We start from the raw sequence: 14,749 nt of genomic DNA on the forward strand, positions 1-14,749 counted from the left end.
TACTACAGACTAAACGCTGTCCTTGGGGATTTTAAAAACGTCAACAAATACTAAAAAAAGATGTGAGCTGTGATCAATTCTATTATACTCTGCTTTACAAAGAAATGATTCTATCATACAATGGAGAACATGTGTCCTTCAGATAGTACTTAATAGATCTTTTAACAGAAAAGGCCAATTTTGGTAATAATTGATTTATGCAGAAATTAAATACACTACTGTGGATGACTAGGTTGCTAAATAGACACCACCACACCATCATCTCCACCACGACCATCACCACACACTGAGTGAGTAGGTGGTATGCTGACACATATACGTATCTATCTCCCAGAGCTTGAAACAGCCTCATCAGTATGATTTTCATCTTCGCGGTGAAATGTCTCAGAGACATGACAAATAAACACAACGACCCACAATTAGATTTTAGTTATCTTATAGGCGTCTAAAGTAATCAATGTACTCAAACAGCACCAGCAATTCCTGGCTCTAAATCATTTCTCATGAAAAAGCACAGAGGAATAAAATATAGTAAGCTTTATCTCAAAAGACATTAACTTGCAGAGGATTTATAAAATATTGATAGAGTAAAGAAGCCCACAGGGTTAAACCCTCTGCTAAGATTGATGAAATTGTCCACCAAAACTTTATTGATCTATTCCTATTAAGGAGGAAGTTCTGAATTTCTGCTGAGAAAGGACTGAGGTTAACCAGTATCAAAGGGACACTTCAACCTCAAAAAATTAATTAATGAAAAGAGCAGAAAAATATTCCATAGTTGCATGGATCCTATGGTAAACAAATCATCTTTGCCCCAAATGTAATTTATCTGGGTACAAATTGGCTATAAACATAAATTTTCAGAGGACAAGAAAGAAAAAAGTAAGGCATACCTTTGAACTTACCGGAATCAGATATAAATCAAGAGCACAGCAACATTTATTCAGGCTAAACCGAAGTCTTAAAGAGGCTTTCATTTCTGCCCAAACTGTGGCCACATAACAAAGTCAGAGTCAGAATGCAATTTGCAAACCTTAAGCTTTGACACTGAAGGAGTCAGTCTTGATGAAAAGAGCCTTGCTTGCTCTGTATAAATTACTCACAATGTATGGAACCAGATATCCTGTCAAGCTGAAAACCTACTGCTAAATTTTCCTATTTGTCTTGCCAGGTTTCAGATGACTAAATTACAGGTACATTTTCCAAACTGAGTTTATCTTTTAAAGTCACAGATATAAATTTCTTAGCCTTGTAGAATTATAGTGAAGAAGAACGGAATTTCCACTAACCTCTAAAACCATGGTGTGGGCTCAAGCTGGCTTAGAGGCCTGGAGAGATCCTCAGAGCTCAGTGTGCTCAGTTGGTAAGTGCTGGATATTCTTCAGATTATCCCATTTTTAAAGCTACTGGCAGATGATGACAACACTGCCCCCATTTTACAGATGAAGAAACTGAGGCACACCAAAGGGTGCAGTCAGTTCTCCAAGCTCATGCTGTTAATATATGGATGAGCTGAGTTTTGAACACAGATCTTTCTGCACCCTAAACCATGTTCTTTCAACTTTACCTCCAAAGGTTACCGTATTAGTTGATGAACTGACTCACTCATATTCTCATACCTGATTTTAAGCAGAATTTCATGTGACCTACATCTTGACATTACAAGATGAGGAACCAGAATGAACCCCTTAGTGACATTTATCCTAAATCCTTCTTTTTATAATGGAGGTAGCTGAGGCCCGAGGACTCAGCCAAGGACACACATCAAGGTAACAACAAAGTTGGAACTAGTCCTTTCTTCGAAGCTTATCACCAGCTATGCTGTAGCAGCAGCTGACTGTTTTAATTTTCTACCATTAAAGTAAATGATGAAATCAATTTTTAAAATAAATTTTCAAGATTCCTGTTTTCATTCATTGTTATTATTTATGCTGATACATAATTATAAGAGGCTCTTTCAAGGGCGCATTTTGAAGCTGGTGCCAACACAGAACCTATAACAGAAATAAACAAGTAGGAACCTGGTTTAAAAACATACAGAATAAATTTCATGCTGAGCTCTAAAAGTAGGCCTTGAGCCCAATTTCAGGACTAAATCAAAGAGCAGGCAGAAAGCAGACAGCAGGAACAGTTATTTTAGTAAGAAAAGTAGGATAAATTTACAAGCCAATCACGGGATGATGTGTGCAGATAAAAGATGTAGAGAAAGAATTTGCAACAGTGATACACGAACACATCTGAACGCAAGAAAGCAAAATCCCAGAAAGCACAATTGTCCAAAATGTGAATAAACATTCAAATGATGCTGCAGCTGCAAAATTTAAACTCAAGGAAGAGACATTTGCAAAGGAATTCATTAAATAGACGTGATTTCCTGCTTGCACATAGCCAGTGGCTCTTTTATAAAGTAAAATGCACAATTTGTCTTGATAGAAATGACATCTCTCCTCTGCTGAACTCAATCAAACAGCAAAGTCTTTTGTGAAAGACTCTGCTTATTATAGAGCACAATACTATTGATACCCAGATGCTCAGGCTCTGACTCCATAGTTATTCCACCTAATCAAATGCATGAAATATGGAGGATGTTCTTATACAATAAGGAGGTTTTCGTGTGACGGTAATTAGTCTTTCCCTAATGGCAATTACCACAGCAATTTCTTTGTAGGCATGAAGTTTCTTGCTGAAATCAACACTTGCTTGCCAAACCTGTCTGTCTGTTCCTCTCTCCTTCTTCCCTTCCTTTCCTTCCATCCACCCATCCATCCAATAAACATTTATAAGCCTATAACACAGCAGGGGATATAGAAATGTATCAAGAGGCTTCCTGTGGGGGATTTTATGACACTAAGATGGTATTTGACCAGGAGACAGACTCTGTTCTTAATCTAGTACCCAGCACAACAATGGTGGTGCTGGCAAGCGAGCCCTTTTATTGCAATCAGTCTTTGATTTAAATTGCAATGTAGAAACCATAGTGCCAGCCTGGATAATTTGTTTTTCCAGGGTGATTCTCAAAGTGAGGTTCCTGGACCAGCAATAGTGACCCAGCTGGGAACATTTTAACAAGGCAAATTCTTGGGTCCGGTCCTAGACTAGACTCAGCTATGTTTGAGAACCCAAATGCACCCAAATCACTTGGAAGATACATTACAGAATTTGCAGTACTAATCAATGGTCTAGACATTGAGTGGCATCAAGAAATAAGAAAGTGAAGCCTGAAAACAGAGTGGCAGGTTTTAAATATCTGATTAAGAAGTCTGGACAATGATGACTTGGTAAATAAGGGAATATTTTCTGAGCAAAGAGCAAATGTGATCAGAGCTTTTTTATTCAGGAGGCTTTGGAATCTAAGGAGACCACAGACAGGAAGACAAAGGAGACATCTGTGCTGTTTAGGTGAGAAGACACATTAATTGATTCTTTCCGTGATGACCCAGGAATTTATCAGGCCTCAGCTGAACTGAGACCATTTGCTCAGTCTGCATCCTGAGCTCAAGATGAGGTCTGCTCTAAGAGGTTATCTCTCCACCGCTTTATGATTCTCTTATTTCTGCAGTTTCATTCTGTCCACTTTGGGCATTTCTGTCTCGCCACGTGTCACTGTTTTTGTGGTCCCCCTGCCCTGCCTCTTCTGGGACCCTTTCCCTTCTTCTACCATTTTCATTTCCCGCATTAGGGATTTGCATGTTAATTTTATCAGTTGAAATGTTGCTTATTCATGTGATTGCAGAGTTGCTCCTTAGAGTTCCCTGGTAACATCTCTCCTCTGAACAAAGGATCTTCTAGGTCACAACAAACCACAGCCTTTACCTGGCTTTATTTTCATCTGCTGAATGTCCTCATTGCCAAAAACCAACCAACAAACAAACCCTGATTCACTTTAATGTGTTAAATCTATTTTGTCAGCTGACCGTCCTTGTAATTTTATGCTCGGACATGCATAATTACAGTCACGCTTTTCACACCAATAATGACACAGCTAATGGGGCTATTTCCAAATAGGAAAAACAATAATTCTATTTTTGTGCATCCACAGACACCTTCCCGTACGAAATCAATATACAGTGAATAATATGTATAGGCACTATAAAGTCTAATTCCATTATCTCTTTTCCAATATTTTGGTCATACTTCAAATCTTACTACATAATATCCAAAGTACACATGGACCAGGATGTACTTTTCACCTCTGAACATGGACAATTTATTAAATAAGAAGTTAGTTTTGAAACAGAGTTCCTTTAGGTTCTATGCCATTTGGATATCACTGATCAACGTCTTTAAAACACAAGACATATTCTTCCTGGAAATGGTTCATTTAAGAGGATTATGTGATTTATTTGACTATTGGAAATAAAGTAAAAAGAACTACAATAGACACTTCTGGTCCCTGCATCATACCCTGTTGGTCCACCTCTGATTTCAGCCATGGCTGCACAGATGGACAGTTCTGAACCAACTCAGATTCTCTTTGCCTTCACAGTGTCCACAAGTGACCAGTGCCAGCACTGCTCAGCACTGTGGGGGATTTAATGACCCAGGAGCTTCCACAACCAAAGGGAAAAAGCCAATGAGCGAACCTTTGGCTATACGTCCTTCAGGTGGAAATTCCAGGGGGGATCTCATAGCCTCTTGGAAGTCCCAGGGGAACCATGGTCCCACGTCCACCTTGGAGAACTCATTCATTTGCTCTTATTTTGGTCTTTGTTTCTTCCCCCATTCACTGTCCCCAATCCTTGGAATTAACTCCCCAGTAAACAACCATGCTCAAGTAGTTGTCCCAGGCAAGCAATCATAACAAAGACAATCAATTATTAACATATTTGGCAATATCAATTCCTTTTAGATCTTACATCACATATTGTCAAGACCATTCTTTTTTCTTTCCATAAACTATACAATAAAATGAAAGGAGTGGAGACCATACCATTACTTCAAGTGTTTCCATTGTCTTTCTTACCTCACATAAATCAAGTTGATCAGTTTGTGGTGATAAATTCAAATCCGTCCAACACTCCCAAGAAGAAAGAAGCTGATACTGCATCACCTACTTCCATGATTCCATGCCTAACCTAAAGTGCAACATTTTAGCCCAAAGACTTACAAAAGTGCATCGCCCTGCTCTGCCACTCTAGATCAACACCAAGAATGAAAATTAAACATATAAAACACATTTGGTCCAAATTCTGAGCAGGCAATTAAGGAGTTAAAACAATAGAGGATTATGTCAGTAGCATATTAATATACTTAGAATTATAAGCCAGAAATATGTCTGTTAAACTTCACCACACAATCATAAAAGAAAAAATTGCTTCACACACAGTGACTGAAAAGGGAGCTGTAGGAATATATGATTTAAAGGAAAAGGAGATAGTTTTACCTTTGATGATCAATTTTCCATTTTTCTTGCTTCCAGTGCAGGAAAAGATCCAAACTTTACAGCTTTTGTTTTTTAACCCGATGTGCCTTTTGGTGTGTGATGCTCAACTGTTCTGAAATATAACAAAATGCAGTAATTAGATGCAGTGTGTGTGTGTCTTAACTCACTCAGTTGTGTCCAACTCTTTGTAATTCCATGAACTACAGTTTGCCAGGCTCTTCTGACTATTGAATTCTCCAGGCAAGAATACTGGAGTGGGTTGCCATTTCCTTCTCCAGGGCATCTTCCCAACCCTGGGATCAAACCTGGGTCTCCCACATTGCAGGCAGATTCTTTACAGTCTGAACCACCAGGGAAGCCCAGATACAAAGCCCTGAAACAAAAAGTTACTTAAGAAGATCACAATGACTCTGGCAGCCGTTAAATTCAATGATGTGAGAAGAGTGTTTCATAGAAAATTAGCCTGGTAGAGTTCTCGCACAATGGTACATTTTCCTTTTATGCTTTTCAAAAGAAAATCAACCCTAAAAAATACAAAATAATGTCACCATAATAAATAGGTTTGCTACTCTACCGTCTATTAATACCTTTCTACCATTAACGCTTATATTCTCTTTAAAAAGTAATAAAATGCAAGCATTGGTCATGTCATTTTGTAAGATATATTATACACAAGGTTGTGTTCACTTCCTGTGCAATATTTGTTTTACAATGCAGCAACTAAATAACTGTAACTAAAAAAAAGGGGGGGGTTAACAAGTATCCTTTCCAGGGTAATTCCTTTGATATCACAAGAGGACACCAATCATGGCAGACTCTTCCTAGGAGTATCACTAGATCTAGGTGCCGTGCGTGCTCAGTCACATCTGACTCTTTGCAACCCTTATAGACCATAACCCGCTAGGCTCTTTGGTCCATGGAATTTTCCAGGCAAGAATGCTGGAGTGGGTAGTCCTTTCCTTCTGCAGGGGATCTTCGTGACTCAAGGATAGAACCACACCTCCTGCCCTGGCAGGCAGATTCTTTATTACTGAGTCACCTGGGAAGCCCCTACTAGATACTGGCTGAGGCCTAAACCAAACCATTAGCTCCAACTAGTAACAATATTTTCTCATGAAAGCAATAAAATGGAACTTCTAATTGGACCCAGACTTAAGGAGGGGGATACCTATTATGGTCATATCACATGCTTTATGCTGACCTATGCTTTTCCTTTCTGAAAAGTCATGGAGGCGAGGCCTTGTGTTACAGGCACAAATGATTGGTGTTGAAAAATGAAGGTACCAACAGAGTTCTGTTCCTGTTTGCTTCTAAGCAATATGATTTTGTGGCTTGTGGTAGCACATTCAAATAATGTCAGAGGCACTATGACAGTGTCTGAATAAATGGAGAAATCACTTCACAGAAGAGGAACTAGAGGCCAGAAGAGGTGACAAGGCTTGACTAATTTTATTAAGAGACACAAAGGCAGAATGACATCTCAGAATTTCTGCCTCCAAGTTCAATCCCTTTTGAAACCCATGAGACTGTATTTGTTTCCACAAATCACACTGGTCATTCAAAAAGTTCAGGGCTAATACAATTCTCTGCAGAAGTTGTCCCAGCAAGACTGTGAGGCTGGCAAAGTTGACAGGTTGAGAATTAGGATGCCATGGGTGGCTGAAAACAAGAACAATAGGAGCACAAAAATATCACATATTTTCATAGCACATAAAGCACATAGCACATTGGGAATAGAATATTTTCACATGCATCTCGTTTATCTATACTATAAAGGATAGAAATAGTTTTCCATTATCAAAAATGTTCAAGTATAACTATCATTATGAGTCTTCGTTTATATATAATTATTTTGCTAAGTATTCTTAGTGTTGAAGGATACCAGATGAACTCTGAATTTTTTTCCTACATATGAGAAATAGGTTACCCAAGGAGATACTAAAAATATCAATTTTTTAAACATTTGGAACTGATCACTTATTCATTCATAAATATTTAGGAACTATCTTGTGCTAGACATTGTTCTTAATTTTCTATAGAAAAAAATGAAAAGATTATGCAGTTTTTGACAGAAACACCCAGAGAAACAATAAAAGTCAATCTTACTACAATTGTGATATTTTCTGATTTGAATATTTAGGTAAACAAATATCTTAAACAATGGAACACTGGGAGGTTGTCTTAAATGTCATCAAATCTAGTGATTCCAGAGTGGTTGATCATCACAATTGTCTGGAAAACTGGTAAAAAATACAAACTACAGAATTTCATGTAAGATTGATTAAATCAGTCTGTTCATGAGTAGATTCAGGGAAATGTGCATTTTGCAAAGGTGCCCTGGCTCATTCTCCTGATCAAGTTGAGAAACTTACCGATTCCTGCCCAATCTCCTTATTCTACAGCTAAACAAACTGAAACCAAGGAAATGACTTGCTCAAGGCATTGGCCTTTGGTGACAGAATTGAGATGAGAATGAAGAATTCCTGACTCTCTGGTATTTTCTTCCTTTCCCAGAGTCCCTTTTAAATTTTTTTCTTCCTGCTTTTTTTTTTTCCTCTGTCACGGAGTAGCAATATTTAGTCTCTATATCTGAGAAAGAACAAGAGCAAAGGAAAGGTAAACAAAACTCTCTCTCTCTCTCTCTCTCTCTCTCTCACACACACACACACACACACAGTGAAATTTGACCTTAAGTTGCTTGATTCAATGGCAAACTTTCTGCTACCCCAACTGTGTTGTTACAGAGTCAACCGCTTGGGCCATCTGCTTGGCCCCTTTCTCTAGGATCTGCCCAGCATCCTACCACCTTCCTCAACCTTCAAAGGCGCCCACTATCCATGTGTGTCACTGAATCCTCACCTCTGGCCTTTGTTGCCTGTGGGGTGGTAAGGGGACCTCAGTAAAAAGGTGCCATGAAACCAAGCCCTTGGAGGATGTGAGGGGGTTAGTCATGGGCAAGATTAGGGTGTTTCAGCAGACAGAATGGCCAAGGTTAAGGCCCGAAGGTGGGAGTGTCCCCAGGGGCTGTTCCTGGAATTGCGAGAGGATCAGTGGGAATGGAGTGACACTGGGAAGTGGGGATCAAAGGCACAGGAATGAAGGGGTAGCAGGGGGGCTACTGTGTGGGCAGAGGTGGAGGGAGGGTGAATCAAAGGCAGCTCGAGGCTTTTTGGCTTTTACTCTGAAAGTGAAATGGGAGCCACTGCAGGAGGTTGAGCTCAGAATTGATATTAGTTCTGTTTCTATAACCTTATTCTAGCTGCTGCATGGGAAGAGACCACAGGGCCGGCTGCCAGGGTGGAGGCAGGTGGAAAGATCATCTTCTTGGACAGAGATGTCAGCTCAGACTCAGTGGGTGCTGCTAAGGAGGGCTCAGGTCCAGGCTGGGCTTCTTCTGAAGGAGAGTCAAGAGCATCTCCTTATGGACCGGGTGGAGGCGATAAGGAAGGAGGGTGGCAAGGCTGTCCTCAAGGGTTTTAGCCCGCACAATCGGAAGAGGGCAGTACCATCGCTTAGATGAGAAAGGCTGTGGCTAGAGAAGGGGCTTCCCATGTGGTGTTAGTGGCAAAGAACCTGCCTGCCAACCCAGGAGATGCAAGAGACACAGGTTCAACCCCTTAGGCAGGAAGATCCCCTGGAGGAGGACATGGCAACCCACTCCAGTATTCTTGCCTGGAGAATCCCATGGACAGAGGAGGCTGGCAGGCTACAATCCATGGAGTCGCAAAGAGTTGGACACAAAGCGACTAGAGAAGGCTTTGTGGGGAAAAGGTGAGCTTAATTTGGCCACACTGGCTTTGAGAAGTCAGTACTAAGCAGGCTTCTCAGGTAGGCCTTGGACATACAATACTGGAATGGAAGCTTCCAGATGGGTTTCTGGCCTCACATGGACAGTATTCTTATTTTCACCTACCACAATGACTATGTGGATGTTAAACACAAAAATACATGTAAAGAACAGTAACTGGTACATAACAGAACTCAGCACATTTTAATTCTCTTTTTCCAGCTTTTACTTTCAAATATTTATTTCTCTATTGACTATAAGATTAAGTCTATCTCTGTGTGAAAAAAAATCAATTTTCCACAAGATGTAATAAAAACCATGCTCTACATTGTGGCAGTCCTTTCTTAAATATGGAGAAGAAACTCTTACGAAATATTAATAATGCTACTCAATAAGTCATAAAGTAGAACTTTCAGGGAGCAAGGTAAATTGTGGTTGGGGCACAAGACTTCTCTCAAATCTTCCTCGATTTTTAGCAACAATCATCCGTCCTTTGGGATAAGAAGATGTGGAAATGGGAGAGATGTGGTCACTGAGCCATAGAAACCAGTGCACAGTTGACGAAGTATAGCTGGGAGCTCTGGAAATTCTAGGAACAATTCTTTAAAGTCTACTATTGTATCTTTAACATGGATTTCTTGATTTATAAATGCCTCTTCAACTGAACACGTTAAACTCAAAACCATCCAAGTTCATTTTTTGAAGTCTCATGTTTTACTGTAAAATTTTACTCAAATGCATAGACCATAAAACATGGTGTTTGTTTGAAGACCACGTTAAACTAGCCATCTGCCCCCAGGTCCTCTTACCCTTGCAGATCTTGGAGTAAGAATCAATTTCAGAAGTAGGTCTGCAATTATTCTGTGACTCCCAGATGTCTGAGGCAGCCTCTGATCAAATAAAAAGCAAACGAGGAAGACTAGCGAGTTGCCACTTCCTTTGCAAACCCCTTTGCTACTTGTGTCCTCATCTGTGTTTAGGAAACTTCAAAGCAGGGCGGGACGCGTGGATGCACCTCCTGGGCAGCTCCATGGGGCTCCATGCTCAGAACAGCCCTATGCTCTGCTTAATGCTTTTTATATTTGAACCAGAGCTCTGTGGGTGCAGTCCAATGGGGTAATGGAGCATAAACGGGAGCAGGGGCATCAATACACCTGAACAATAATACACCTGTCCCAGACCTTACTGCCTTATCCACATATAACATGCAAGAAGTTGAATTCTGGTAGACCCATGATTCCTGGGAGGTCAGTGAGATTTGTATGACTATGGCTGAGGAAGTGAGGAAGCTGATCATCCACCAGACACGCTTTTCATGGGAACGAGAATCTGCATCCGACTTTGAGAAGGCAACGCTATTCAAAGAAACACAGATGACCAAGAAACCCTATCATAGCCTTTGTTTATTGCATTTTCTCCCTTGTATTAGCCAGCTGCTTATGTTGAAAATGATACATAAAAAGAGAAAGAAAGGGAAATCCACAGTTCTTTTTCTCTTTCAGTCATCAGTAAGCCTAAGGGAGACTGTGCTTGTATCAAGACACGAAATAAAAATGGTAGAATAAGTTTTGTGCAGTGTTTCCACTGTTCTGCTAAGAAAGATGCACATATGCATGATCTATGACATACAAATTGCATGATTCTGCATGAAAGTTAGATAGCCTTATATTTGCATCGCACAGTATAAAGATGAATGGTTAAATTTATGCTAATAATTTAAACTTGTGCTTTTCTTTATACTTGGAACTACATTAGCCAATAAAAAAATGTTATGACAAGCTGAGAGAGATGGTGGAAGAAAGGAAATGGTTTTAGATGTTTGCACACGTAACAACTCTCTGCCTTGCTTTTTTCGGCTGTGCTGTGTCTTCACTGCTGCGCAGGCTTTTCTCTAGCTGCGTGAGTGGGCTTCTTTCTACTCCCCAGTTGCAGTGCATGCGCTTCTCATTGCAGTGGTTTCTCTTGTTGTGGGCCACAGGCTCTAGGGCATGTGAGCTCAGCAGCTGTGGCTTCCAGACTCTAGAGCACAGGCTCAGGAGTTGTGAAGCATGGGCTTAGTTGCTCCGAGGCATGTGGGATCTTCCTGGACCAGGGATTGAACCGGTGTCTCCTGCATTGGCGGGCAGTTTCTTTACCACCTGCCAGGGATGCCCTGTCCTGCTTTTTGAATCTAAGGGCCCTGCCCTTAGATTTTACCCTGGCCCCTGCTAATTACTTAGTCATTTACACTCACCCTGTTCTAATGAGCTGGCACAGACTCTAACAAGAGCTTCAAGCATTATTAAATTATGGTTTAAGCACTGTATAAAGAATTTTGGAAATGGACCATCTGCTTCTGAAAATCCTGGAATAAATGTGAATTAAATGAATCTAGTCTTTCTTCTCCTCAAATGTCCCAATGTCTTCTTTACCAGTTGACTCTTTGAACATTTGATCAAAGTTCCCTACTGCAAGCCAACTCACCTTAGATGTCCCTCAGTTTTAATTTCTAATTTAATTTAATTTTAATCTTCCATTTGAAACTCCATTGCCTTCAAGGTCAAATCCTCAGTTGGAGAAGAGAGAAAAGTAAAAAATGAAAGTGATTTACTTTGAAGTGTAAACAATGTAGACATCTGACACCTTCAAAGGATATTTACATTCTAAAGCTGAACTTATGTATTGTACTTTGTAAGAAACAATGCTTGTAAAGGAGAAAATTTTCTATTACTCTCTGCTAAGAAGGCCCTTCTACCCTGATCTACTTGAATAATAAGCCAACCTATTTCTGAAAAAGTACGTTTTGCTTTTTATTGAAGTATAGTTACTGCACAATATTATGCAGTATAGTTGCTGCATAATATTATGTAAGTTACGGGTGTATGATATAGTAATTCACAACTTTTAAAGGTTATATTACCTTTACAGTAATTGTAATTGGTTATCCTCCATGTGTTGTAAAATATATCCTTGTAGTTTATTTTATAGCTAGTTTGTACTTCCCAATCCCTTACCCTTCTCTTGTCCCTCTCCACTTTCCTTTCCCCACTGGTAACCACTAGTTTCTTCTCTTTGTCTGTGAATCTGCTTTTGTTATATTCACTATTTTGTTACATTTTTAAGATTCCATAAGAGTGATATCATATAGTATTTGTCTCTCTCTGACCTATTTCATCTAACATCATGCCCTCCAAGCCCATCCAAATAGCTACAAGTGGCAAGACTTCATTCTTCTTCATGGCTGAGTAGTATTCCACTATGCATATGTGCATGCACACAAAAACACACATATACTATGTTTTCTTTATCCATTCATCTGTTGATGGACACTCAGGTTGCTTCTATGTCTTGGCTATTGCAAATAATGCTGCTATGAACACTGGAATGCATGTATCTTTTTGAACTACTGTTTTGAGGGGATATATATCCAGGAATGGAATTGCTGGGTCATACAGTAGTTCCATTTTCAGTTTTTTGAGAAACCTCCACAGTGTTTCCACAGTGCCTATTCCAATTTATATTCTCACCAATAGAGTATGAGAGTTCCCCTTCCTCCACATTCTCACCAACATTTTTTGTTATGATGGCCATTCTGACAGGTGCTATCAGTGAGGTGTTATCTCATTGTGGTTTTGGTTTACATTTCCCTAATGATTAGCCATGTTGAGCATATTTTCACGTTCCTGTTGGCCATCGGCATGTCCTCTTTGGAAAAATGTCTATTCATTTCTTCTGACCATTTTTAATTGGGTTGTTTTTGTACACAATTTTTTAAAAAATGAGGTGTGCTCAGACATATCCAAAATTTCCCAATCAACTGGAAAAGGATTCAGTCATGAAACACACAGGCTTTCTTCATGTCTCTTTAAAGCTTACCACAAAGAAATACACTTAAAGTGCTAGCTGCAAACTTAGCCTCTATTTTATTCTTTATTTGATCTGCATTCTTTCCATCCTGTTTTCACATCTCAACTTATTTTGTGACAGCTTTGCAGCTTCAAGAATTTGGCTAAACGGCCCTCTGTGCTGAGATGTCCGGGCACTGCCCCCGCCCCCAACTCACTTCTCTACACAGAATAATTTGGGGCTCACTGGTAAACCCATGGTAGGTAATGACTCCCTGTGGTATCACAGCTACTGCCTGATTACAAAAAGACTGATAATCTGTTTACAACTAACTGTTAGGGCACGATTAAGCCATATCTTTTAACCCACATAGCTGATGACGAAAAGACCTTTTCTGTATGGCAGCTTTCTTAAAACATGTTTCACCACCCAAGAATAAACTAGAGACTCTGTGATATTTATCATCCACGATCCAACATCTTAGATGTGCACAGCTTTTCTTTTCTCCTATCTCAAAGTTCAGTATGTTTACAAGTAATTTTTAAAAAACTGCAAACAAACAACCCCCGAGCCTCTCCCAAGCGCCCAGACTGTGATAACCTCCTTGGTCCTACTGGATCCGCACTGCTTTCTCTTCATTCACCAGGCTAGCAGTCTTCTGCGTCCCTTTCAATTTCCCCTCCCTCTGTGTGAACTTAATGGAACAAAATAAGAATAGCTTCATGTATTGAGTGCTGATTCTCCACTAGACATTGCTCTAAGCACATTACATGGATTGTTCCACTGAAAATTCACAATAACCCTAAGAGGGAGGTGCTATTATTAGCTCCATTTTATGGATGAGAAAACTGAGATGCAGAGATGGTTAGAAACTGACCAAATTATTAATGTTAGTGAGTAAAGATACTGATCTCGTACATGTACCCAACCACTACTTAACCTCTTGGTGGTTGCCTCCAGCCAAATATACAGATTTATCTTTCATCGATTCATTTCTATCCACCTGCCTAATTCCTTTATATCAGCCTGGCTGTAAGACTTTAAAAGCTTACCCTGTCCCTAAAACTATCAATAAATTATTTCATTCAGATATTGCCATTATTCCATTTTATTGATGCCAAAATGGAGGCACAGAAATTAAATTACTTGGCCAAGGTCACAGAAAATATTGGAACTAGGATTTAAATCTAGTTCTTTTTTTTTTTTTTTTTAATCATTGTGCTATATTTTACTCTTCTGTGTCAGATTCAGTTTTCCTTATTCTTAAAAATCACTATTCCATGCCAGAGTATACAAAAGCCTTTTCTTTTTTCCCCCTTTCTTTTAGTAAGCTGATGATTAGTTCAATTGTTAGAGCCAAAATTTTAGTAGCCAGGGACCCAAGTCTTAGTTCCAAACGCCAGACATGCCAGTTGGCAAAACGGGTTCCAGGGCCACAAATTCTACTTCTGTTTCTAAGCAGTCACTTCCCAAAACCACCCTGCAAATCACCAATCAGTGTGTTATCTACTTTTAAACATGGACTGGGCTTTATCATTCATAAAATCTAATTTCTTCATTTCAGAGATAAGAAAGGCACAGAGAGATTGAGTATCATACTTGAGATCACACAGCAGATTAGTAGCAGAGCCAAGACAATCATTAAGATTTCCTAACATGAAAACTGGGGTCTTCATCCTATACAAAGGCAGCCTTAAAAAATATATTCATACATTCAACAAAGATCTAGGGGTTACTATGTGCCAAGTGCTGTT

The 14,749-nt window shown here is 39.6% G+C and overlaps 1 protein-coding gene across 6 annotated transcripts in view; it reads right to left on the bottom strand.

Annotated features, from left to right (window-relative positions):
- DLGAP1 (DLG associated protein 1) overlaps nucleotides 1-14,749 on the bottom strand; it is a 782,615-nt gene that overhangs the window by 510,650 nt on the left and 257,216 nt on the right. For all 6 annotated transcript variants that reach the window (XM_059880829.1, XM_059880830.1, XM_059880827.1 and 3 more), the window contains exon 3: nucleotides 5,384-5,495. The gene's annotated coding sequence lies outside the window, so the exon portion shown is untranslated. The remainder of the gene's footprint in view (nucleotides 1-5,383; nucleotides 5,496-14,749) is intronic.

This window comes from Bos taurus, chromosome 24 (assembly GCF_002263795.3).
Source record: "Bos taurus isolate L1 Dominette 01449 registration number 42190680 breed Hereford chromosome 24, ARS-UCD2.0, whole genome shotgun sequence".
Taxonomy (NCBI): Eukaryota; Metazoa; Chordata; class Mammalia; order Artiodactyla; family Bovidae; genus Bos; species Bos taurus.